We start from the raw sequence: 26,330 nt of genomic DNA, 5'->3' as shown, positions 1-26,330 counted from the left end.
GGTCCTCGTTGAGACCCGCTGCATCGGGCTGACTTGGACCCCAGCTAGTTGGCTTCTGAATAAATTCCTCTTGCTTGTTGCATCAAGAAACATCTTTGGTGAGTGATTTGGGGCGGCGCCTTCCTCAGGGGAATCCAACATTTGGGGGCTCGTCCAGGATCATGCGTTCACCCCGCTTCACTCCCGAAGTCGCTCTTGGAGGAAGAGGTAAGATTAGTGGCGCCTTGAGTTGTCTGTGTTCTGTCTTCTGTTTTTCAGTGAGACAGGTCAGAATTCTGAAAAGGGGTACCCACTGTCTGGCAGCTGTCCCGATCCCGTAAAGGGGTTGAGACTGTGGTCGGTAGATGTACTAGGAGCACCGCAGGCTGCAACCCTGGGGGACGCCTCGGGGAGGTTGGGAGGCCAGGGACGCCTGGTAGCCTCCCGTCTGTTTTTCTGGCAAGGTGAATCTGATGAGATAGGGTTGATTTTCAGGCGCCAGGAATATCAACCCTCTGATTCCTTTCGGTTTCTGTTTGAAAATCTGAGAAAAAACAAAAAGCGGCCGCTGTGTGTCTAATCTGTGTGTGTCTCTGTTTTTTGTGTCTTTCATGTGCCTAATAATTGTTATACTGACAATGGGACAGACTCAGACAACCCCCTAAGTGTGTAAATGAATATATCTTTCTACCTCCGGATGGTATTAATGAAATTGATTTAAAGACAAGCGCTTGTGAAAATTGAGTGTTCTAAAACTTCCAGAAAACCTAATAAAAAAGTGTTAAGCATTAATGCTAATTTGAGTTTGCCTGAGGCGGGCATGTCCTGGTAGTTGTCGGCTGCCTGAGTTTACCTAGAGTCATTTGAGTCATGTTATCTGCTAAATCTTTTAAGAATAGAATGCTTAGAAGCTTGGCTTTGTCTAGTGTTCAGTGGGGGTCTTGTGAGTAGGCTAGCATAGTTGTTGCAGGTAGGTGAACTGGATAAGTGTGGCAAGTGAACACCTTTTTAACTGTGTGTTGCAGTGTGTATGCCTACCTGCAGCCTGAGAATCTTTGTAGTAACTTAAGGCCTTAGAGTTTTGTTAAGTTGAGAAGATGTGCTCTGTGTTTTCTGGGAGATTGTGCTGTGAAGCTCATGGTTGCAGAAATTGTAGAATGTGTTCGTAAGTTTGTCAGTCTAGGAAATGTTGGTTTGACAGTTTGCAGTGTCCTGCTTCTCAGTGTTCACTGGAGCTTGAAGTTTCTAATAGTTTTGAGTTCTGGTTAGAACTGCTTAAAGTGATAGGGCATTTCTCTATGCTGGAAGATGTATGTTTTAATGAGAGAAAGTGTAAAGAGCGGAAATTCGTTTTGTTGAAAGTAAAAGAAAGTAACTTTGTTCTAAAGTACAGCTATTTATTTAAAGAGAGACAAAGAGAGAAAACAGCCTGGTGCCTTTTGTTGTGGAAGATCCGCTCAGCCTGTTGCTTTGGGGGGAGGGTTAAGATGTTTAGAGATAAAGTGAGATAAACCCAGTCAAGCCGCAGGCAAGCCCAGGCATAATTCTCACCGGCTTATGTGCTTGGGACCATGGGGCAAATGAAGAATAAATTACTATATTCTTACAGATATAGTCGTGCCTAGTGAAATTAAAGCAAGTGAGTCTTGATATCAAGTGCACAGCAAAATTAAAATCTCGTTTCCAGTTAAACAGTTTTCTTTAACTGTTAGTCTGCTCTTAATGTTGAAAGATCACAGCAGTTTCTCATGCTTAAAGTCTCAGTGAGTTGCCATGAAACCGTAATATTAAAAGGACTAAAAGCTAAAGTTTGTTAACAACTGTATAACCTTTATTTGCCTTTGAAATATTTTGTTATTGAAAACGATTGCATGGCCTGAAAAATTGAATTCCTAAGCAGAATAGTAACAAAGTTTTTTTCTGCTGATTAAATGCACTTAGTTAACAAACCAAAATTTATTAAACTGTAGAATCTGGACAAGATTATGTTTCTCCCAGAAAAACAGGTTTCACTGTAAAGGTTTAGATAGACGAACGTGTGACCACTTTTGAGAAAAGTTGTAATAGATTTTTTGAGAACCACCAGGTCTTCTTGTTTAATTTATATGCTGTATGTTTTAAAAAAAAACATGGGGGACTCTCCATATTTTTTAATGCAAATAATCTTAGAGCTTTTAATAGAATTTGCATAGCAGCTTATATCTACTATTAAAGAGTAAAACATTCTTGAAGCTTTCAGGGAAGACCTGTAAACTTAAGCACTTTCTCTGCTTTTTTGTATCTGGTCTTAGACACTTATGCTGAGTTATGTTCTTATTATTTTCACTGTTTGTAAGCTATTGATTGTAAGCCAAAGGTCATCATTTCTCAGTCCCTAAATGAAGAAGTAAAATGCCTGATCTCTTTCATCTCAAATCATATTTCTGGTCATATCTGAATATCTGTGTGAAAGAAAGAGACATTTAAATTTGAGATTCTGCTTAAACTTTTAAGTTGAATTTGACTATAGCCATATTCATTCTTTGTATGTATCTCTAACAGGTCTTTTGTATGCCTGGTGATATTATACTCTGCCTTGAGTTTAGACAGTTCTTTCAGCTAAATATGAATTCTTATTGTAGCTTTTTTCCCCTCCTGAAGATGAAAGCAGAAGAATCTACCATCTGCTACCATTCTCTCAAGAATGCTTAGTAACCTAGAATTAGTTTGACTTTCTGTATGTTGTCTTTAAAAATTGACAGCAGCAGTCTCCCCTGCTGCCCCACTTTTTAAGATATCTCGTTTACTGTGCTGAGTATATAGACAATAAATGTGTAATGATAGTTCTAAAAAAATTAAATGCAAAAAGGTGCTTTTACCTCTAGTTAACTCTGATATTTTCCAGAGGGCCCCTGGAACATGTCAGAAGAATTTTTTCTCACTAGAGAAAGTATTTGACTAATTTGGCTTATTTATCTGATATATATATATTTATTTACCAGGAAAGCACTGTCAAAGAGAATGATGCTAAACTTTGTTACTGAATGTTTTGTATTACAGAAATATCAGAATTTCCTTATGTCAACTGTTTTACAGTAAGCTCTCATCAGATCTTTAACCATTGTCATTTGTAAGTCTTTTGTCATTTATAGTATTATCCCTAAACTGGTAAAGAACTAGATTTCAGCAGAACAGGTATTAGTTACATAAGATTACATAAACTAAAGAAAATGATTTTGTGTCTTTTTGTTTCAAATGTTGCTGGTAAAGTGTTTTAACCTTGTTCTCTTAAACTGACAACAGTTTAGTAAATGACTATCTTTATGAGCAGAATTGAAACATCCTTCTCTCTACTTGATCCCTCCAGAGTTTAAAAACTTTCAGTGACTGTTTTTGTATTCCATGGCAGTATGTTTATTTGCACGAGTTCAATAAGAATCTGCTTTCCTTGTGAGAAGACTACTTAAGAACACTGGTTATACTACCAGGGCTTTGACTGGAATGTCGTACCTGAGAGACATGTGCATAGACTCAGATGTGAACAACTTTAAAGAACTAAGATTGACTTTATAAAGCCAACAAAGCCCCTTGGAAGAACTGGCCTGGTACCTTGCTTACAGAGTTCCCAGCAGCCTTACCAGGTGAGTAAAGAAGGTCACTTCCTGGCAGGTACAGAGACCTCGAGAAGAGAAGAATTCATCCAAATCTACAGGTACTGCAGGCAAAGTCTGATGGCAAGTCTGGCTTGGCTGTCTGGCCTCAAGAGGCCTTTAAAAGTTCAATCTGAAATTCCTTACAAAAAGTTCCAGCAAAGCATATTTAAAAGAGCCTGTGTAATCAATTGCTCTTCTTGCTGCACCTGTGCAAATAATCAAGCCAGCTGTTAATTATTTTCTTAACCTAGTTACTTCTAGTAAAAATGAGAGTGATTTTAGAGAGAAGTATCGTTTCAATAATGTAGCCTCCTTCCAGAATAAAAAATCTAACTCCAGATGTTGCTACATAACCTAATAACACAATTTGTTTTATCTTGCCTAGAAGCCACAAAACTGCAAATAGTAATAAAAATGAAACCCAGAATAGAAGCGCCAGCCTTCTGAAGCCCTCTCAACTGACCAGTGATGGAGACCTAGCTGCACCCTTTACTGCGCCCCCTTCTCAGCACGAAGCAGCCAGAGCGGTCATCGCCCCTTTTCCCTAGCAGCAGCTAGAGTCTCTAGCTAAAGTAAATCTTACAATGGCATGATTTAATTGACACAAAGAAGACATGGGCTATGTGCCTGGTTACTTTTCTTTATCTGGGGAATATCTGGGTATTCCAAATTACTCCTGGCTTAGGAGCTTCAACTGATTAGCTCATTAACTCTGTGAGTCTTTTCTGGCTCTCTAGTTTTAGCTGGTTAACTCTTTGAGTCTCTTTAATGGGCTTTACTGGCTTTATTCTCTTTCTGCTCTGCTCATATTTATTTTTCTGCCTAACAATCTCACTCCAACCCAAGCTCCACAGCTCCCCCAAATCCTGGGGTAGTAGGGGCAAATCCAAGCAGACACAGGACATCAAGTGACCCTGGCTTTAGGAGTTGGCAAGGGAATCTGCCCCAACCCTCTGCACTTTCCTGTTCTCAGCTACCTGTAAGGCAACTACCATTCATTTCTACTCCCATTTTAATGAATTCCTTCCTTACCTACTGTGGGTAAAATTTCAATATTTCCAGAATCTCTCACCTGGCTTTAGTGCATCTCCATACAATGAGTGTTTCCAGGGAATGGAGAGGAGTAGTCCATCTCTGTATCAATAGGCAATTAATTACAGGGGCAAGTGAGGGCTTATCTGGATCAGAGAGGTTGGGTTGGGGCTTCTTCTTCTGCAACCTAGTCGTGAGAGACATGGGGGAGCAGAAGTGGATGACTGCTTATAAGAAATAAACTTTATTTATCCCTTTGATTTGGTTTCAAAGGTATTTGCCCAGGATTTTACCCCCATAGTTAAACCTACACTCGTCCAACCTGCATGAGAGTTCTTTCTTGTTCAGAGTCAAGAACCCTCCTGTAAGTCTGGGGAGAAGAAATCCCAGGGCAAAATACCTCTAAAAACTGTAAGATAAATTCTAGCCAAAATAAGCAGGTGACGAGAGGCAATAAAGGGGCAGGCAGTTTATTTGAGTGCAATTCCCAGGCTAGGTTCCCCAGTCTGGCTATCACAGGCTGGGGAAGTCACACCCAGGAAGGGAGGTGGGGAGATTTTAAGAGAACAGGGAAGGGAGGGGGAAGTGGGCCACTCTAGGGGTATGTGGGAACATTTTTATTGGCTCAGTTTTGGGTGATGGACAGCTAGAGGTCTCCTCTTTCCGGATGGAGGGGGTCTGCATCCAGGGTTTGTGGGCACATCATGGGACTGGAATCCAGGAAGAGCTGTTTGTTCCTTCCCCATACAGCACAGAGCTACATGGTGCTGTCTCTGCTCCACCTGCATTGTCCTCACCCTTCTCCCTCCAGTGCCTCCAGCCTTACATTACAGCATTTTGGTCATAATGGGTGACGACTCGATCTGGCTACTTCTGGCTGACAAGGGGTATCGTTGGGGGTGTTCTTAGCATGTAGTTACATTGCTCTGACTGAAAATATCCTTTCCTGCTTTCTCTAGAGGCTCTCACATTATTCTGTCTGAGCCTATGGTCCCATCTCATTCTCTCCTCTACAGGTAGAGACTCTAGCTGCTGATAGGGAAAAGGGGCAATGACTGCTCTGGCTGCTTCATGCTGAGAGGAGGTGCAGTAAAGGATGCAGCTAGGTTTCCATCACTGGTCAGTTGAGAGGGCCTCGGAAGGTTGGCACTTCTGTTGTGGGTTTCATTTCTATTACTATTTGCAGTTTTGTGGTTTCTAGGCAAGATAGAAAAAATTGTGTTATTAGGTTAAGTAGCAACATCTGGAGTTGGATTTTCTATTTTGGAAGGACAAACTTGATGAGATTAAAAATGCATGGCTGAATATGAGAACTAGAAATATGAGGAGTCTAATTGAGAATCATAGCCAGGTATCATAGGGAAACTAGAATTCTGGATTGAGTTTGCATCTCAATGACTAGTATTAGGATTTAGTATACTGCATTATTGAAACAATACTTTTCTCTAAAATCACTCTTGTTTTTATTAGAAGTAGCCAGATTAATAAAATAATTAATAGTTGCCTTGATTATTTGCATAAGTGCAGCAAGAAGAGTAATTGATTACATGGGATCTTTTAAATGTGCTTTGCTGGAACTTTTTGTAAGGAATTTCAGATTGAACTTTTAAAGGCTTCTTGAGGCCAGAAAACCAAGCCAGACTTGCCATCAGGTTGCCTGCAGTATCTGTACATCTGGGTGAATTCCTCTCTTCTTGAGGTCTCTGAGACATTTTGAGGTTCCTGCACCTGCCAGGAAGTGACCTTCCTTACTCACCTGGTAAGGCTCCTGGGAACCCTGTAAGCAAAGTACCAAGCCAGTTTTCCAAGGGGCTTGTTGGCTTTATAAAGTCAACCTTAGTTCCTTAAAGCTGTTCATATCTGAGTTTATGTACATGTCTCTCAGGTATGACATTCCAGTCAAAGCCTTGGTAGTATAACTTGTGTTTTTAATTGGTCCTCTTACAAGGAAAGCAGGTTCTTATTGAACTTATGCAAATAAACATACTGCCTTGAAATATAAAAATAGTCACTGAGAGTTTTTAAATTTTGGAGGGATCAGGTAGAGAGAAAGATAAAGTTTCAATTCACAGTTTCAATTCTGCTTATAAAGGCAGTCATTTACTAAACTGTTGTCAGCTTAAGAGAAAAACCTTAAAACACTTTATTAATAATATTTGAAATAAAAAGCCACAAAATCATCTTCCTTAGTTTACTTAATCTTATGTAACTAATACCTGTTCTGCTGAAATCTAGTTTTTTACTAGTTTAGGAATAATAAAACAGTGAGTATAGATGACAAAAGACTTACAAATGACAATGGTTAAAGATCTGATGAGAGCTTACTGTAAGACAGTTGTCATAAGGAAATTTTGATATTTCTATAACACAAAACATTCAGTAAGAAAGTTTAGCATTATTCCTTTTGACAGTACTTTTTGGGTAAATATATATCAGATAAATAAGCCAAATTAGCCAAATATTTTTCCTGATGAGGAGAAAAAATTCTTCTGACATGTTCTAGGGGCCCTCTGTAAAATATCAGTTAACTAGAGATAAAAGCACTTTTTTGAATTTGATTTTGGAAAGTTGTCAAAAGAAAGTTTCTTTGGCATTTGCTTAAATAGGATTATAGGTTGCCATGAAGAAATACTTATCCATTTAACCAGAATGACAATAAAAGATTTTAAAGGCAAATACAGAAGGTTACACAGTTATTAGCAAAGCTTAGCTTTTAGTTTTTTCATATTAAGATCTTATTATCTTAAATTTTCAGACAACTCATTGAGACTTTAAGCATGAGAAACTGTTTTGATTAAACAATTAGAGAACTCTTTGCAATCTTTTAACATTAAGAGCAAACTAACAGTTTAAGAAAACTTTGTCTTTTTAACTGAAAACAAAATTCTAATTTTGCTGTGTACTTGATATCAAGACTCACTTGCTTTAATTTCACATAGCATGACTATATCAGTTTTTCCACAAGCTTTCTACAACTTTTTCTTTACATTCAGTGTTCTCTCCCTTTAAATAAATAGCTGTACTTTAGAACAATTACCTTCTTTTACTCTCAATGAAATGAATTTCCATTCTTTATACTTTCTCTTATTAAAACACATCTTTAGCATACAGAAATATATTCTTTATTATATTAAGTAGTTTTCATTAGAACTTAAAGCCATTACTTTAACCTTCAGTGAACACTGAAAAATAGGCCACTGTGAACTGTTACACTAGCATTCTTCAGATTGATACATCTATGAATGTATATTATCATTTTTGGAAATGTGCTTTACAGCACAATTTCTCATTAGACACAAAATATGTCTATATAACTTAGCAAACTTTAAGAATTTTGGTTACCACAAAAATTCTCAGGCTGTTTGCATATATATATAGTTATATAGTTATATATATATAGTTATATATATAGTTATATATAAAATCTTTTTATAAAATAAATTTTATATATGAGTCTTTTTATATATAAAATTAAAATCTTTTACTGTCATTCTAGTTAAATACAGTATTGTTATTAAAATGTTTATTTACTACACTTGTTTACTTATTTTTAGCAACTATACTAGATTACTTACAAAACTTTTACCAAGCATTAGACAAAGTCAAGCTTTTCTTTAAGCATCTTCTTGAAATGTTTAACAGATAACATCAACTTAAATGACTTTAAGTAAACTTTGGCAGCTGATAACTATAAGGACATGTCCATTTCAGTTAAACTTAAATTAGCATTAATGTTTAATATTTTTTATTAGATTATCTGGAAGTTTTAGAATGCCTAATTTTCACAAGCACTTGTTTTTAAATCAATTTTTATTAATACCATCTGCAGGTAGGAAAATATTTTTCATTTACACACTTAGACACACAAACATACAAACTGAGACATAACAACTACAGTTAGCAACACTTTTCATATAAAAACATAGACACAGACAAACTGATATAAAGATTTGAGTTACTGATATTTAATTGCTATTTTTTCTTTTTAGCTTTTTGTCCATGACTTCCAGAACTGGAGGGCGGGAGGAGTGTGTTCCAGAGGGGGAAGAGGGCAATGAAGGTGGAAGGAGAGGGGGGTGGGAGTGGTGCAGCCACCAGAAGAAGAGAGGAGCAGGATGAGGGCAGGGTTGAGAATGTAGGACTTTAAGATGGCAGCAACATGGGGGAGGACAAAGAACAGGACATAGTGGTGGAGAGGGGTAGGGGTAGTGAGCTGAGAGAGGTGAGAGACTAAGGTCCTCCGGTGGATCTGGAAATGAAGAAGGACTGGGCAGAGTAAGAGGCTGACAATCTTTAACTGGAGATCGGGCCAGGAGAACTTGGGTCGTTGAACACTTAACGTAAAGGTTTGGGTGGGAGCACAATGTCCAAAAAGTCTGCACATATGGGATTTCACCCTACTCTCTGTTCTGGTGGAAATAATTAGTCAAGTCAGTGAGGAGGCCAAAATTGAAAGTTCCCTCAAGGGGCCAGCAAGATTGATTGTCCAAGGGATACTGAGGCCCAGCCTCAGAGCAAAGAAAGACTAGCTTCCATTTGTGAACTTCCTGGGACAAATACAGAGTAGCCAAATTAGAAATGAGACACTGCAGCAGGGTCTGAGCCTCTGCTTTCGAGGGCTGGTTCCCCATGTCTGCGCCACTCCCCAACTAATCCTGCTGAGAGGAGCGCCCAATGTCCCAAGTGTACCAAGTCAGGTGAGATGGCCTGGGAGCCTGGGTGAGGGATGTCTCCCACACCACAGGGCCAGGGGTGGGTATCCTGGATTCCTGCAGCGGATGGACCAGATCCTCAAACCTGGATGTAGCTATGATTTCGGATGGACCAGGTGAAACAGAGTTAGGAAGGGAAACAGACCAGGGGAAACTGAGGGACTCACCAGAAAATAGTCCATGCAGTGGAGAGCAGGCTGAGGTCCCAGGTCGGGGAAGGAGGAGGCAGGGCCACCAGTGGCCGGTTGGGGCCCCACGTTCATGCTCCTTCCCAGGATTTCAGCACCAAATGTAAGATAAATTCTAGCCAAAATAAGCAGGCAACGAGAGGCAACAAAGGGCCAGGCAGTTTATTTGAGCACAATTCCCGGATGAGGTTCCCCAGTCTGGCTATCACAGGTCGGGGAAGTCACAGCCCTGAGTTTTTAAGAGAACAGGGAAGGGAGGAGGAAATAGGCTGCAGTAGGGGTATGTGGGGAATTTTTTATTGGCTCAGGGTTGGGTGATAGACAGCTAGAGGTCTCCTCCTTCTGGATGGAGGGAGTCTGCATCCAGGGTTTGTGGGCATGTCATGGGACTGGAATCCAGGAAGAGCTGTTCATTCCTTCCCCATATGGCACAGAGCTACTTGGTGCTGTCTCTGCTCTGCCTGCATTGTCCTCGGCCTTCTCCATCCAGTGCCTCCAGCCTTACAAAAACCAAAATCAGTCAAAGGGAGAAATAAAGTTTAAAACCCGTTTATTGGTTACAAACTGTCGTCTGGGCCTTTCTCTCTTTCCTGCTCCAGCAGAAGCAAAAACAGCCCTCCCCCTCACCTCTCAGGTACAGATAAGCCCTTCTTGCCCAGGTAATTACCCATTGATGTGGAGATGAACTTCTCTCCACCCCTGAGGAATGATGCAAGTACCCTAAATCCATACTTCTCTCTACCCTTGAGCATCTGTTGATATGCAGATGTACTAAATCCAGGTGAGACATTCTGGAAATAGTACAATTTTACCCACACCTCCCACATCCAACTTGAGGTTTCACCTGGTGCACAGGGAGAGACCTCTCCAGACACAGATGCCCAACAACGAGATATAGTGTGAAGGAAGTGGCTCATTTTGTAGATCAGTATCACCAGCTTCCTGAAGAAGGTTTACTAACATGGATTGTGAGAATAACCAGTTCAGAGGCTGTGTCTTTGGTTTTGAATGCATCAGAGTGGAAGAGCATGTTTGGGCTGATACAAGACCCATGGCTCACTCTTGAATAATCATAGATGGCTGGAGTGATCCAGATACACGGGAGGTTATTCCTGAGGGAAGAGCCAGCCTGGTGGGCTGGATACAAGCCACTGTGAGGTGTGTTTACCCTGAGAAGGGGTACTGCCCAACTTCCCCTATAAATTCCAAATGGAACACCCCAGATGAAGCAGCTGGTATAAGCTGTGTGGGATTGACCGAGATATTCACCCACTGGATAGTCCTGTTACACAGGTTATAGTGAATGCTGTGATTAAGGGGGACCCCATTATGTGGGCACTCCATGTAACTTTACTGCTACAAAACTGAACAGCAGTTTGATAAGTCTTGTCAGATTTATTATCTCAGCTTCCCCACTTTGGTCTTACTGATATGAAGAGCATTAAAGTAATTAAGAAAATGGAGAGGGACAAAGGGGAGAGTCAAGGAACTCAGCCCAACATAGCAGAAGTCTTCAGATGGTTATTACAAAATGGGATGAATAAAGTAGACATTGATGGGGTTGAAACAAAGGTATTGAAGCACAACCAGAGATTGGGTGGGCCGATAGGACCCCTTGTTGTTCTCCCAACATTACAGAGGCCCAAACAAGTCCACCTTATTTTCCCCAATTTGGAGGAATTTTAAAAGCCTGAAAGTCAATATTACAATGACAAACCTGACCAGGAATTCCCTGGGACAGTGGTCAGGCAGGTTAATACACTTAAAGATGGACAAAAGGGCCAGGGTCTTCTGTCCAGCTAGGGATCTGAGGCCCCTTGAATATGTATGGGAAAAATGGCCAGAGGGAGGGGAAGAAACTTTCCTGGGACTTCTTAATATGGGCACCCAATGCACTGTGATTCAAAACTTGCTGAAGTCTTATCAGGAGCTATAAAGCTAGATTGGGAGGATGTGGAGATGCAACAGTTAATGAGATTAAGGTGAGCGTTTGGATGTAAATTAGGATATTTGTGCAGATTTTGTGTGAACTGGTTGCATTTCCTTTACCTAAATGTATTATTGGGATGGATATTATGTTTGACTGGAGATTGTTTCCTCTACCTAATACTGTAAAACAGAAGGCATGTAAGCCTACCCTCAGGCAAGCTTTAATTGGGCATGCTAAGTAGAAATCTCTAGAGCTGCCTGGATCCCACACAAGTGGCTAACTTGAAGCAGGATGGAATACCTGGTGGACAAAAAGAGATCAGCCCTCCAGTTAGTGACATGCTAGAAGCTGGAGTGCTGGTGCCAATGAATTCACTGCACAATACTCCTGAGTGGCCTTTGAAAAAGGCAGATGGCTCATGGGGATTAACAGTAGACTATTGAGGCTTAAATAAAGTTGTACCACCCATAGCCTCAGCAGTTCCGGACATGGTCTCAGCCATACAGAAATTACATCAGGCTGAAGGAGGTTGGTGCTGAGTGACTGATGTTGCAAAGGCTTCCTTCTCTATCTCCATCTCTGAAAAGAGCCACAATTGGCCTTCGCATGGGAAGGATAACAGTTTACTTTAATGGCTGTCAAAGGATTATCTGAACTCATCAACTTGTCATCAGTTGGTCAGGAGGGATTTGGCCTTGATACAGGTCTTGAGTGTAATAATACACTAAAAATATGGTGGCGTGAGAGGTGAGACAGAGGCTTCCTCCTAAAAAAGCATATAATATGAAAATATAATTGATACAACTAATCTTGAAAGAGCAACAGGAAAGAGAACTGCATCAGACTGCATACACCTGGAGAAAAGAGCAGACCTCACAGAACAGGGTTATGTACCAAAGCTGTGGCCAGCGGGACTCAAGCCCTTCCCCAACCCCAGATCACTGGTGGGAGGAAGAGAAACAGACCAGGGAGGGAGTGGAGGCCTGGGGGACTGCTGAATACCTAACTTCAGAGATCTGCTCTGGGAGCACAAACCTACATTACATGGTGCTTTCATGATACTCTTGTGATTAGTGGCTTGGAAAGCTAAGACAGGTAGAATTCCTGAAGAGAAAGAGATTCCAGCCACTTGTGGAAAGCAGGGATCCATATCCAACTGCCCTGGGACAAAATAAAGGTGGGCAAAGATAGTCGTGGGTAGTTCCTAACTGGGAGACTTCCTAACAAGGAAGCCCTAAGCAAGAGGGCTGCTAAAGGGGCAAGGATTTCACAGAGCTTACTGCTCAAGAGAAAGGACAGGTAGACAAAATCGTCTGGGTGCACTCTGCCCAGCAGGTCGGGAGCTTTCACAATCTTCAGGTGCTCCAGCTCCCTGGCTGGCTAAACAGCTCCAAGGACCCTCTCTGTGAAACACAGCCTACTGTACCTTTCTCCCAGCCAGCCCTATCTGGCTCACAAACCGGCAAACCCTACCCTGGCATTAGGCCAGCCAGAGGGAAGACCTGTCTACAGCAACTACAAACGCAAAGCATAGAGGCTTATACCTGTGTGCTCGGCCCACTGGTTCAGGCAGGGGAGACAGGAATAGCAGCTGGGAAGCAGGAAACAGCTCTTTCCCCCCCCCCCCAGGCACCAATACCACTCCCCTGAAACCCCCAACATTGCTTCAGGGGCTGAGCAGCTCCAGAGAGTAGAGCTTCTGGACACTAGAGGGTGCCATATACGAATATGAAATGACAAAGGAACTTGGTCCAAAGTAAAATTATTAATAGAACTCCTGAGAAAGATGACATTGACTTCATGAATCTTCCTGAAAGAGAGTTCAAAATAAAAATCATTAACATGATGAAGGAGGAGCCAAGTTGGCGATGTGAGTAGAGGAGCAGAAATCTCCTCCCAAAAACATATACATTTTTGAAAATACAACAAATACAGCTATTCCAAAAAGAGAGACCAGAAGATACAGGACAACAGCAAGACTACATCTACACCTGAGAGAACCCTGTGCCTCAAGAAGGGGGTAAGATACAAGCAGTGGCCGGGTAGGACCCTAGCACCCCTCACCCCACCTCCCGGCGGGAGGAGTGGAGTCAGAGCAGGGAGGGAGAGGGAGCCCAAGACTGCTAAATACCCAAACCTAGCCATTCACACCGGAGCACAGACACACAGTGCGTGGGTTGCTGGATACTAGGGAAACAGGACAGTAAAATCTGCAAGTGGGTCCCTGCAGCCAGCGCCCCTGGGACAATAAAAAAGAGAGTGCTTTTTGAAAGTCTTATAGGGACAGGGACCCCACAGCTGGACAGAGGTGTCCTGGCACAATCAACTCAGCAGCTGGGCACCCTAACGCCCTGGGTGGCAGTGCAGCTCCAAGGCCCCTCATGGCGATAAACAGCCTCCCGCCTGTTCACACTAAGGCACAGCCCCACTATAATGGAGCAGTGGCCTGAGAGCAGCCACGCTCACAGCAACCATACATGGAGCTTCTTTCACAGTGGCTGGGTAAGAATCAGAAACCCCATCTGCACACAACTGCCCAGCACAAGCTGCTAGAGGTCACTGTTCTCCCAGGAGAGGAAGGCCACAAACTAGCAAGAAGGGACGTACTCCCAGCTGACACATGCCAACTACCCACGACTATCTTTATCGCCATGAAAAGGCAGAAGAATTTGATACAGAACAGATTAACCAAGACAGTCTTCCCTGAAAAGGAATCTGGGAGATAGAATTAATCAATCTTCCTGAAAAAGAATTTAAAATTAAGGTCATAACCATGCTGATGGACTTCCTGAGAAATATGCAAGAGCTGAGGAGGGAGAATACAGAAATAAAACACTCTGGAAGGAATTAAAAGCAGAATGGATGAGATGCAAGAGGCCATTGATGGATTAGAAACCACAGAACAGGAATGCATAGAAGCTGATACAGAGAGATAAAAGTATCACCAGAAATGAAACAATATTAAGAGAACTGTGTAACTAATCCAAAAGGAACAATATCCGCATTACAGCGGTACCAGAAAAAGAAGAAGAGAGAAAAAAGGAAAGAAAGTATATTTGAAGAAATAATGGCTGAAAAGTTCCCCAAATTAGGGGAGGAAATAGTCACTCAGACAACAGAAGTACACAGAACTCCCAACAGAAGGGACCCAAAGAGGACAACACTTAGACACATAATAATTAAAATGGCAAAGCTCAAAGAAAAGGACAGAATTTTAAAGGCAGCCAGAGAGAGGAAAAACTTCACCTACAAAGGAAAACTCATTAGGCTATCATCAGACTTCTCAACAGAAACCTTACAGGCCACAAGAGAACAGCATGATATATTTAATGCAATGAAACAGAAGGGCCTTGAACAAAGAATACTATATCCAGCACAATTAAAATTTAAATATGAAGGAAGGATTAAACAATTCCCAGACAAGCAAAAGTTGAGGGAATTTGCCTCCCACAAACCACCTCTACAGGGTATATTAGAGGGACTGCTCTAGATGGAAGCACTCCTAAGGCTAAATAGATGTCACCAGAGAAAATAAAACCACAGCAAAGAGAGCAGACCAACCAAATACTAACTAAAGGCAAAAAATAAAATCAACTACCCACAAAAGCAGTCAAAGGAAACACAAAAGAGCAAAGAATAAAACACCCGAAATATAAAGAATGGAGGAGGAGGAATAAGAAGGGAGAGAAATAAAGAATCATCAAACTGCATTTATAATAGCTCAATAAGCGAGTTAAGTTAGACAGAAAGATACTAAAGAAGCTAACCTTGAACTTTTGGTAACCATAAATCTAAAGCCTGCAATGGCAATAAGTACATATCTTTCAATAATCACCCTAAATGTAAATGGACTGAATGCACCAATCAAAAGACACAGAGTAATAGAATGGATAAAAAACAAGACCCATCTATATGCTGCTTACAAGAGGCTCACGTCAAACCCAAAGACATGCACAGACTAAAAGTCAAGGGATGGAAAAAGATATTTCATGCAAACAACAAGGAGTAAAAAGCAGGTGTTGCAGTACTAGTATCAGGCAAAATAGACTTCAAAACAAAGAAAATAACAAGAGATAAAGAAGGATATTATGTAATGATAAAGGGCTCAGTCCAACAAGAGGATATAACCATTATAAATATATATGCACCCAACACAGGAGCACCAGCATATGTGGACCAATACTGACAGAATTAAAGGAGGAAATGGAGTACAATGAACTCATTTTAGGAGACTTCAACACACCACTCACTCCAAAGGATAGATCCACCAGACAGAAAATAAGTAAGGATACAGAGGCACTGAACAACACACTAGAACAGATGGACCTAATAGACATCTATAGAACTCTACATCCAAAAGAACAGGATACACATTCTTCTCAAGTGCACATGGAAAATTCTCCAGAATAGACAACATACTGGGCCACAAAAAGAGCCTCAGTAAATTCCAAAACATTGAAATTCTACCAAACAACTTTTCAGACCATAAAGGTATAAAAGCATAAATAAATTGTACAAAGAAAGTAAAAAGGCCCACAAACACATGAAGGCTTAACAACATGCTCCTAAATAATCAATGGATCAAAGACCAAATCAAAATAAAGATCAAGCAATATATGGAAACAAATGACAACAAAAAGACAAAGCCCCAACTTCTGTGGGACACAGAGAAAGCAGTTTTAAAAGAAAAGTATATAGCAATTCAGGCACATTTAAAGAAGGAAGAACAATCCCAAACGAATAGTCTAATATCACAATTACCTAAATTGGAAAAAGAAGAACAAATGAGGCCTCAAGTCAGCAGAAGGAGGGACATAATAAAGATCAGAGAAGAAATAAATAAAATTGAGAAGAATAAAACAATAGAAAAAATCAAAGAAACCAAGAGCTGGTCCTTTGAGAAAATAAACAAAATAGATAAGCCTCTAGCGAGACTTATTAAGAGAAAAAGAGAATCAGCACACATCAACAGAATCAGAAACGAGAAAGGAAAAATCACGACGGACCCCACAGAAATACAAAGAATTATTAGAGAATAACATGAAAATCTATATGCTAACAAGCAGGAAAACCTAGAAGAAAAGGACAACTTTCTAGAAAAATACAACCTTACAAGACTGACCAAGGAAGAAACAGAAAATCTAAACAAACTAATTACCGGGAAAGAAATTGATTCGGTAATCAAAAAACTACCCAAGAACAAAACCCCTGGGCCAGACAGATTTACCTCGGAATTTTATCGGACATACAAAGAAGATATAATACCCATTTTCCTAAAATAGAAGAGGAGGGAATACTCCCAAACTCATTCTATGAAGCCAACATCACCCTAATACCAAAACCAGGCAAAGACACCACAAAAAAAGAAAATTACAGAAAAAGAAGACCAATATCCCTGATGCAAAAATACTCAACAAAATATTAGCAAATCTAATTCAAAAATACATCAAAACTATCATACACCATGACCAAGTGGGATTCATCCCCGGGATGAAAGGATGGCACAACATTCGAAAATCTATCAACATCATCCACCAAATCAACAAAAAGAACAAAAACCACATGATCATCTCCATAGATGCTGAAAAAGCATTTGACAAAATTCAACATCTATTCATGATAAAAACTCTCAACAAAATGGGTATAGAGGGCAAGTACCTCAACATAATAAAGGCCATATATGATAAACCTACAGCCAACATCATACTGAACAGCAAGAAGCTGAAAGCTTTTCCTCTGAGATTGGGAACAAGACAGGGATGCCCACTCTCCCCACTGTTATTCAATGTAGTACTGGAGGTCCTCGCCATGGCAATTAGACAAAACAAAGAAAAACAAGGGATCCAGATTGGTAAAGGAGAAGTTAAACTGTCACTATTTGCAGATGACATGATATTGTACATAAAAAAAACCCTAAAGAATCCACTCCAAAACTACTAGAACTAATATCAGAATTCAGCAAAGTTGCAGGATACAAAATTAACACACAGAAATCTGTGGCTTTCCTATACACTAACAATAAACTAATAGAAAGAGAAATCAGGAAAACAGTTCCATTCACAATTGCATCAAAAAGAATTGAATACTTAGGAATAAACCTAACCAAGGAAGTGAAAAACCTATACCCTGAAAACTACAAGACACTCTTAAGATAAATTAAAGAGGACACTAACAAATGGAAACTCATCCCATGCTCTTAGCCAGGAAGAATTAATATCATCAAAATGACCATCCTGCCCAAAGCAATATACAGATTTGATGCAATCCCTATCAAATTACCAACAGCATTCTTCAACAAACTGGAACAAATAGTTCAAAAATTCATATGGAAACACCAAAGACCCCAAATAGCCAAAGCAATCCTGAAAAGGAAGAATAAAGTGGAGGGGGGGATCTCACTCCCCAACTTCAAGCTCTACTATAAAGCCACAGTAATCAAGACAACTTGGTACTGGCACAAGAACAGAGCCACAGACCAGTGGAACAGAATAAAGACTGCAGACATTAACCCAAATATATTTGGTAAATTAATATTCGATAAAGGAGCCATGGACACACAATGGGGAAATGACAGCCTCTTCAACAGATGGTGCTGACAAAACTAGACAGCTACATGTAAGAGAATGAAACTGGATCAATGTCCAACCCCATAAACAAAAGTAAATTCGAAATGGATCAAAGACCTGAATGTAAGTCATGTAACCATAAAACTCTTAGTAAAAAACATAGACAAAAATATCTTCGACATAAACATGAGTGACTTCTTCATGAACATATCTCCACTGGCAAGAGAAACAAAAGCAAAAATGAACAAGTGGGACTATATCAAGCTGAAAATCTTCTGTACAGCAAAGGACACCAGCAATAGAACAAAAAGGCATACTATAGAATGGGAGAATATATTCATAAATAACAGATCCGATAAAGGGTTGACATCCAAAATATGTAAAGAGCTCATGCCCCTCAACAAACAAAAAGCAAATAATCCAATTTAAAAATGGGCATAGGAGCTGAACAGACAGTTCTCCAAAGAAATTCAGATGGCCAACAGGCACATGAAAAGATGCTCCACGTCACTAGTCATCAGAGAAATGCAAATTAAAACCACAATGAGATATCACCTCACAACAGTGAGGATCGCCACCATCCAAAAGACAAACAACAACAAATGTTGGCGAGATGGTGGAGAAAGGGGAACCCTCCTATACTGCTGGTGAGAATGTAAATCAGTTCAACCATTGTGGAAAGCAGTAGGGAGGTTCCTCAAAAAGCTCAAAATAGACATACCATTTGACCCAGGAATTCTACTTCTGGAATTTACCCTAAGAATACAGCAGCCCAGTTTGAAAAAGACAGATGCACCCCTATGTTTATCGCAGCACCTAAGTGTCCATCAGTAGATGAATGGATAAATAAGATGTGGTACATATACACAATGGAATATTATTCAGCCATAAGAAGAAAACAAATCCTACCATTTGCAACGACATGGATGGAGCTAGAAGGTATTATGCTCAGTGAAACAAGCCAGGTGAAAAAAGACAAGTATCAAATGATTTCACTTAACTGTGGAGTATAAGAACAAAGAAAAACTGAAGGAACAAAACAGCAGCAGTATCACAGAACCCAAGAATGGACTAACACTTACCAAAGGGAAAAGGACTGGGGAGGAAGGGTGGGAAGGGAGGGATAATGGCAGGGAAAAAGAAAGGAAGCATTATGATTAGCATGTATAATGTGGGGGGGGGTGCATGGGGAGTGCTGTACAACACAGAGAAGACAAGTAGTGATTCTATAGCATCTTACTATGCTGATAGACAGTCACTGTAATGGGGATTGTGGAGGGGGGGCTTGGTGAAGGGGGGAGCCTAGTAAACATAAGGTTCTGCATGTAATTGTAGATTAATGATAACAAAATAAAAAAATCATTAACATGCTCATGGAGGTATGGAAAGATATTCAATAACTCAGGAATGAACTTCGGTCAGACATCCAATTGTTGAAGAGCAAAATGGAGGGTATTAAAAGCAGATTAGGTATGGTGGAGGAGATAATAAATGACATAGAAACTAGAGAAGAGTAATACAAAGAAGCTGAGGCACAGAGAGAAAAAAGGATCTCTAAGAATGAGAGAATATTGAGAGAACTTTGTGACCAACCCAAATGGAACAATATTCACATTATAGGGGTACCAGAAGAAGAAGGAGAAAAAGGGATAGAAAGTGTCTTTAAGGAGGTAATTGCTGAGAACTTCCCCAATCTGGGGAAGGAGATAGTCTCTCAGGCCATGGAGATGCACAGATCTCCCAACACAAGAGACCCAAGGAAGACAACACCAAGATATATAGTAATTAAAATAGCAAATATCAAGGATAAGGACAAACTACTAAAACAAGTCAGAGAGAGAAAAAGATCACATACAAAGAAAAGTCCATCAGGCTATCATCAGACTTCTCAGCAGAAACCTTACAGGCGAGAAGGGAGTGGCATGATGTATTTAATGCAATGAAGCAGAAGGGCCTTGAACCAAGATTACTTTATCCAGCAAGATTATCATTTAAATCTGAAGGAGGGATTAAACAATGTCCAGATAAGCAAAGGCTGAGAGAATTTCCCTCCCACAAACCATCTCTACAGTCTATTTTGGAGGGACTGTTATGGATCGAAGTGTTCCTAAGGTTTAATAGCTGTCACCAGAGGTAATGAAACCACAGTAAAGAAAGTATAACAGCTAATTACTAAACAAATGCAAAATTAAATTAACTATCCACAAAGTCAATCAAGGGATAGACAAAGAGTACAGAATATGATACCCAATATATAAAGAATGGAGGAGAAAAAGAAAAGATCCTTTAGATTGTGTTTGTAATAGCATATTAAGTAAGTTAAGATAGACTCTTAGTAAGGAAGTTAACATTGAACCGTTGGTGACTATGAATCTAAAGTCTGCAATGGCAATAAGTACATACCTATCGATAATCATTCTAAATGTAAATGGAATGAATGCTCCAATCAAAAGACATAGAGTCACTGAATGGATAAAAAACAAGACCCATATATATGCTGCCTACAAGAGTCTCCCTTTAAACACAAAAATATAGACAGACTAGAAGTGAAGGGATGGAAAAAGATATTTCATACAACTACTAGGGAGAATAAAGCAGGAGTTGCAGTACATGTATCAGATAAAATAGACTTCAAAACAAAGAAAGTCACAAGAGACAAAGAAGGACATTGCATGATGATAAAAGGGTCAATCCAACAAGAAGATATAACTGTTATAAATATCTGTGCACACAAAACAGGAGCACCTACATATGTGAAACAAATACTAACAGAATTAAAAGGGGAAATAGGGAGAGGAGCCAAGATGGTGGCATGAGTAGGGCAGCAGAAATATCCTCCCAAAACCATATATATTTTTGAAAATACAACAAATAAAACTATGCCTAACAGAGTCCGGAAGATACAGCGCAACAGCCAGGCTACATCTACATCTGCATGAACTCAGCATCTCATGAACAGGGTAAGATACAAAGCTGCGACCCAGTGGGACCCGAGCACTCCCCCCACCCCAGCTCTCCAGCGGGAGGAAAAGAATCAGAGCAGGAAGGGAGTGGAAAACACAGGACTGCTAAGTAACAAGCCCTAGTAATCTGCACTGGGAGCAAAGGCACACATTGCATGGTGTACTGGATATTAGAGAAATGGAAAAGTAAAATCTGTGAGTGGGTCCACACAGCTGGCTCCCCTGGGACAAAAGAAAAATGAGTGCTTTTTCAAAGTCTTAAAGGGACAGGGGCTTAACAGCTGAATGGAATCATCCCGGCACACTCAGCCCAGCAGGCTGGGAATCCTAAGGAACTTCAGGTGCCCTAACCCCCTGGGTGGCAAAGCAGCTTTGAAGTCCCTCACGGTGATAAGCAGCCTGCCAATCATTCCCCCCTGCTGGTGATGCCCCACCACAGCAGCAGAGCAGCCAGAGAGTGTCCCCACCCACAGCAACTGCCCAGAGCCTCCTCCCAGCACACAGCTGCCTGGACCAGACCCAGAGGCTGCCGCCAGCACATAGCTGCCCAGCACAGACAGAGGAAGCTGGGGCAAGGCATGAAGGGGCACCATTCTCGCAGGAGAACACACCCAGTGGGTCTGCCACTCCCTACAGGGCTCTGGGCTACCCCAAGGGCTGAACCACCCACATCAGCTCAGGGGATTAACCCAGAGGCTGCTCCCCATCTGGGGGTAACTGACATGGACAGCAGAGAAGGGCTAGGTGACCATCAAGTAGGAAGGGACTTTGCACCAACTGACACATGCACCACCCACCTACAACTACCTCTATTGCCAAGAAAAGGCAGAAGAATCTGGTCCAGTCAAGAATCACCCAGACAAACCCAGAGACGGGGCCTGGGGAGATAGATATAACCAAATCTTTCTGAAAAAGAATTAGAAATAAAGGTCATAAAAATGCTGATGCACCTGCAGAGAAATGTGCAAGAGATAAGGGATGAAGTCAGGAGGGGGATTACAGAAATGAAAAAATCTTTGGAAGGACTTAAGAGCAGACTGGATAAGGTGCAAGAGACTGTTAATGGAATAGAAATCAGGGAACAGGAATGCAGAGAAGCTGAGGCAGAGAGAGAAACAGATCTACAGGAATGAAAGAATATTAAGAGAAATGTGTGACCAATCCAAATGGAACAATATTCACATTTTAGGTGTGCCAGAAGAAGAGAGAGAAAAATGGATAGAAAGTCTTTTTGAAGAAATAATTGCTAAAGGGGAAATAGAATGTAATGCAGTCATTCTAGGAGACTTCAACACTCCACTCACTCTGAAGGACAGATCAACCAGACAGAAAATAAGTAAGGAGACAGAGGCACTGAACAACACATTAGAGCAGATGGACCTAATAGACATCTACAGAACTCTACACCCAAAAGCAGCAGAATACACATTCTTGTCAAATGCACATGGGACATTTTCAAGAAAAGATCATATACTAGGACACAAAAGAGCCTCGGTAAATTCAAAGAGAATGAAATTGTACCAACCAGTTTCTCAGACCACAAAGGTATGAAACTAGAAATAAATTACACAAAGCAAATGAAAAAGCCCACAAACACATGGAGGCTTCACAATATGCTCCTAAATAACCAATGGATCAATGTCCAAGTAAAAACAGAGATCAAGCAATATATGGAGACAAATGACAACAATAATTCAACACCACAAAATCTGTGGGATGCACCAAAGGTCGTACTAAGAGGAAAGTATATTGCAATACAGGCCTGCCTCAGGAAAGAAGAATAATCCCATATGAGTAGTCTAAACTCACAATTAATGAAAATAGAAAAAGAAGAACAAATGAGGCCCAAAGACAGTAGGAGTGACATAATAAAGATTAGAGCAGAAATAAATAAAATCAAGAAAAATAAAACAATAGAAAGAATCAATGAAAGCAAGAGCTGGTTCTTTGAGAAAATAAACAAAATAGATAAACCCTTACACGGACTTATCAAGAAAAAAGAGAGTCTACTCACATAAACAGAATCAGACATGAGAAAGGAAAAATCACCACGGACACCACAGAAATACAAAGAATTATTACAGAATACTATGAAAAATTATACGCTAACAAACTGGACAACCTAGAAGAAACAGATAACTTTCTAGAAAAATACAACCTTCCAAGACGGACCCAAAAAGAAACAGAAAATCTGAATAGACCAATTACCAGCAATGAAATTGAACTGGTAATCAAAAACCTACCTAAGAACAAAACCCCTGGAGCAGATGGCTACACCGCTGAATTTTATTAAACATTTAGTGAAGACCTAATACCCATCCTCCTTAAAGTTTTCTGAAGACTAGAAGAAGAGGGGATACTTCCAAACTCATTCTATGAGGCCAGCATCACTCTAATACCAAAACAGGCAAAGACACCACAAAAAAAAGAAAATTACAGACCAATATCCCTGATGAACATAGATGCAAAAATACTCAACAAAATATTAGCAAACTGAATTCAAAAATATATCAAAAAGATCATCCATCATGATCAAGTAGGATTCATTCCAGGGATGAAAGGATGGTACAACATCTGAAAATCCATCAACATCATCCACCACATCAACAAAAAGAAGGACAAAAACCACACGATCATCTCTATAGATGCTGAAAAAGCATTTGACAAAATTCAACATCTATTCATGATAAATCTCTCAACAAAATGGGTAGAGAGGACAAGTACCTCAACATAATAAAGGCCATATATGACAAACCCACAGCCAACATTATACTTAACAGCGAGAAGCTGAAAGCTATTCCTTTAAGATTGGGAACAAGACAAGGATGCCCCACTCTCCCCACTTCTTTTCAGCATAGTACTGGAGGTCCCAGCCACTGCAATCAGACAACACAAAAAAATAAAAGGCATCCAGATTGGCAAGGAAGAAGTTAAACTGTCCCTGTTTGCAGATGACATGATATTGTACATAAAAAACCCTAAAGAATCTACTCCAAAACTACTAGATATAATATCTGAATTCAGCAAGGTGGCAGGATACAAAATTAATACACAGAAATCTGTGGCTTTCCTATACACTAACAATGAACTAGCAGAGAGGGAAATCATGAAAACAATTCCATTCACAGTTGCATCAAAAAGACTAAAATACCTAGGAACAAACCTAACCAAGGAAATGAAAGACCTATACTCTAAAAACTACAAGACACTCATGAGAGAAATTAAAGAAGATACCAATAAATGGAAACACATCTTGTGCTCATGGATAGGAAGAATTAATATTGTCAAAATGGCCGTCCTGCCTAAAGCAATCTACAGATTCAATGCAATTCCTATCAAAATACCAACAGCATTCTTCAACAAACTAGAGAAAATCTTTCTAAAATTCACCACAAAAGACCCCAAATAGCCAAGGCAATCCCGAGAAGGAAGAATAAAGCTGGGGGGACTATGTTCCCCAACTTTAAGCTCTACTACAAACCCACAGTAATCAAGACAATTTGGTACTGGCACAAGAACAGACCCATAGACCAATGGAACAGACTAGAGAGTGATATAATCCCAACCATATATGGTCAGTTAATATATGATAAAGAGCCATGGATATACAATGGGGAAATGACAGCCTCTTCAACAGCTGGTGTTGGCAAAACTGGACAGCTACATGCAAGAGAATGAAACTGGATTATTGTTTAACCCCATATACAAAAGTAAACTCAAAATGGATCAAAGACCTGAATGTAAGTCATGAAACCATAAAACTCTTAGAAGACAACACAGGCAAAAATCTCCTCAATATAAGCATGAGCAACTTCTTCCTGAACACATCTCCTCAAGCAAGGGAAACAAAAGCAAAAATGAACCCATGGGATGACATCAAACTCAAAAGTTTCTGTATGGCAAAGGACACCATCAACAGAACAAAAAGGCTTCCTACAGTATGGAAGAATATATTTGTAAATGACATATCCAACAAGGGGTTAACATCTAAAATATATAAAGAACTTACATGCCTCAACACCCAAAAAGCAAATAACCCAATTAACAATTGGGCAGAGGATATGAAGAGACAGTTCTCCAAAGAAGAAATTCAGATGGCCAACAGACACATGAAAAGATGCTCCACATCACTAATCATCAGGGAAATGCAAATTTAAACCACAATGAGATATCACCTCACACCAGTAAGGATGGCCAGTATCGGAAAGACTAAGGAACAACAAATGTTGGCGAGGATATGGAGAAAGGGGAACCCACCTACACTGCTGGTGGGAATGTAAGCTAGTTCAACCATGTGGAAAACAATATGGAGGTCCCTCAAAAAACTAAAAATAGAAATACCATTTGATCCAGGAATCCCATTCCTTGGAATTTACCCAAAGAATACAACTTCTCAGATTCAAAAAGACATATGCACCCCTATGTTTATTGCAGCACTTTTTACAATAGCCAAGGTATGGAGCAAACTAAGTGTCCATCAGTAGATGAATGGATAAAGAAGATGTGGTACAAATACACAATGGAATATTATTCAGCCATAAGAAAGAAATAAATCCTACCATTTGCAACAACATGAGTGGAGCTGGAGGATATTATGCTCAGTGAAATAAGCCAGGCAGAGAAAGACAAGTGCCAAATGATTTCCCTCATTTGTGGAGTATAGCAACGAAGCAAAACTGAAGGAACACAATAGCAGCAGACTCAGAGACTCCAAGAAGGAACTAGTGATTACCAAAGGGGAGGGGTGTGGGAGGGCGAAGGGGATTGAGTGGTATTATGTTTAGTACCCATGGTGTGGGGAATCACGGGGAAAACAGTGTAGCACAGAAAAGGGAAATAGTGAATCTGTGGCATCTTACTACACTGATGGACAGTGACTGCATTGGGGTATGGGTGGGGACATGATAATATGGGTAAATGAATTAACCACATTGTTTTTTTCATGTGAAACCTTCATAGAGTGTATATAAATAATGCCTTAATAAAAAACAAAATCAAAGGGAGAAATGAAGTTTAAAACCTGTTTATTGTTGAAAGAAAGAGAAAGAATGAAAGAAAAAGAAGTAAAAAGGAAAGAAAGAAAAAATAATAATAATACACCAAATTGATGACATATATGATATTATCAGAAACAGAAGAGCAAGCTAGAACTGATTTGAATGTGATAGTGACGCACAGAACCAACTGCGGTTGGTTAAAAAAACAGCAAAGGTCCAAGGTCCTGTTCAAACAGTGAAATCTTAAGAATAACGTGCGCAGGAGCAACCCAGGCTATTCCACAAGAGACTAAGAATGAAGTGCTGTTACTACCCACCCCTAGAACCAAGC

At 40.2% G+C, this 26,330-nt stretch overlaps 1 long non-coding RNA gene across 1 annotated transcript; it reads left to right on the top strand.

Moving 5' to 3' along the window:
* Positions 1–213: 213 nt before the first annotated feature.
* On the top strand, positions 214–10,107 carry LOC140843111 (uncharacterized). Its single transcript, XR_012120602.1, has 2 exons — positions 214–3,599; positions 3,997–10,107. It is a non-coding gene; the product is annotated as an uncharacterized lncRNA (long non-coding RNA).
* Positions 10,108–26,330: the final 16,223 nt, after the last annotated feature.

The sequence above is a fragment of the Manis javanica genome, chromosome 8 (genome assembly GCF_040802235.1).
Source record: "Manis javanica isolate MJ-LG chromosome 8, MJ_LKY, whole genome shotgun sequence".
NCBI lineage: Eukaryota > Metazoa > Chordata > Mammalia > Pholidota > Manidae > Manis > Manis javanica.
This window is presented reverse-complemented; position numbering and strand designations above follow the sequence as displayed.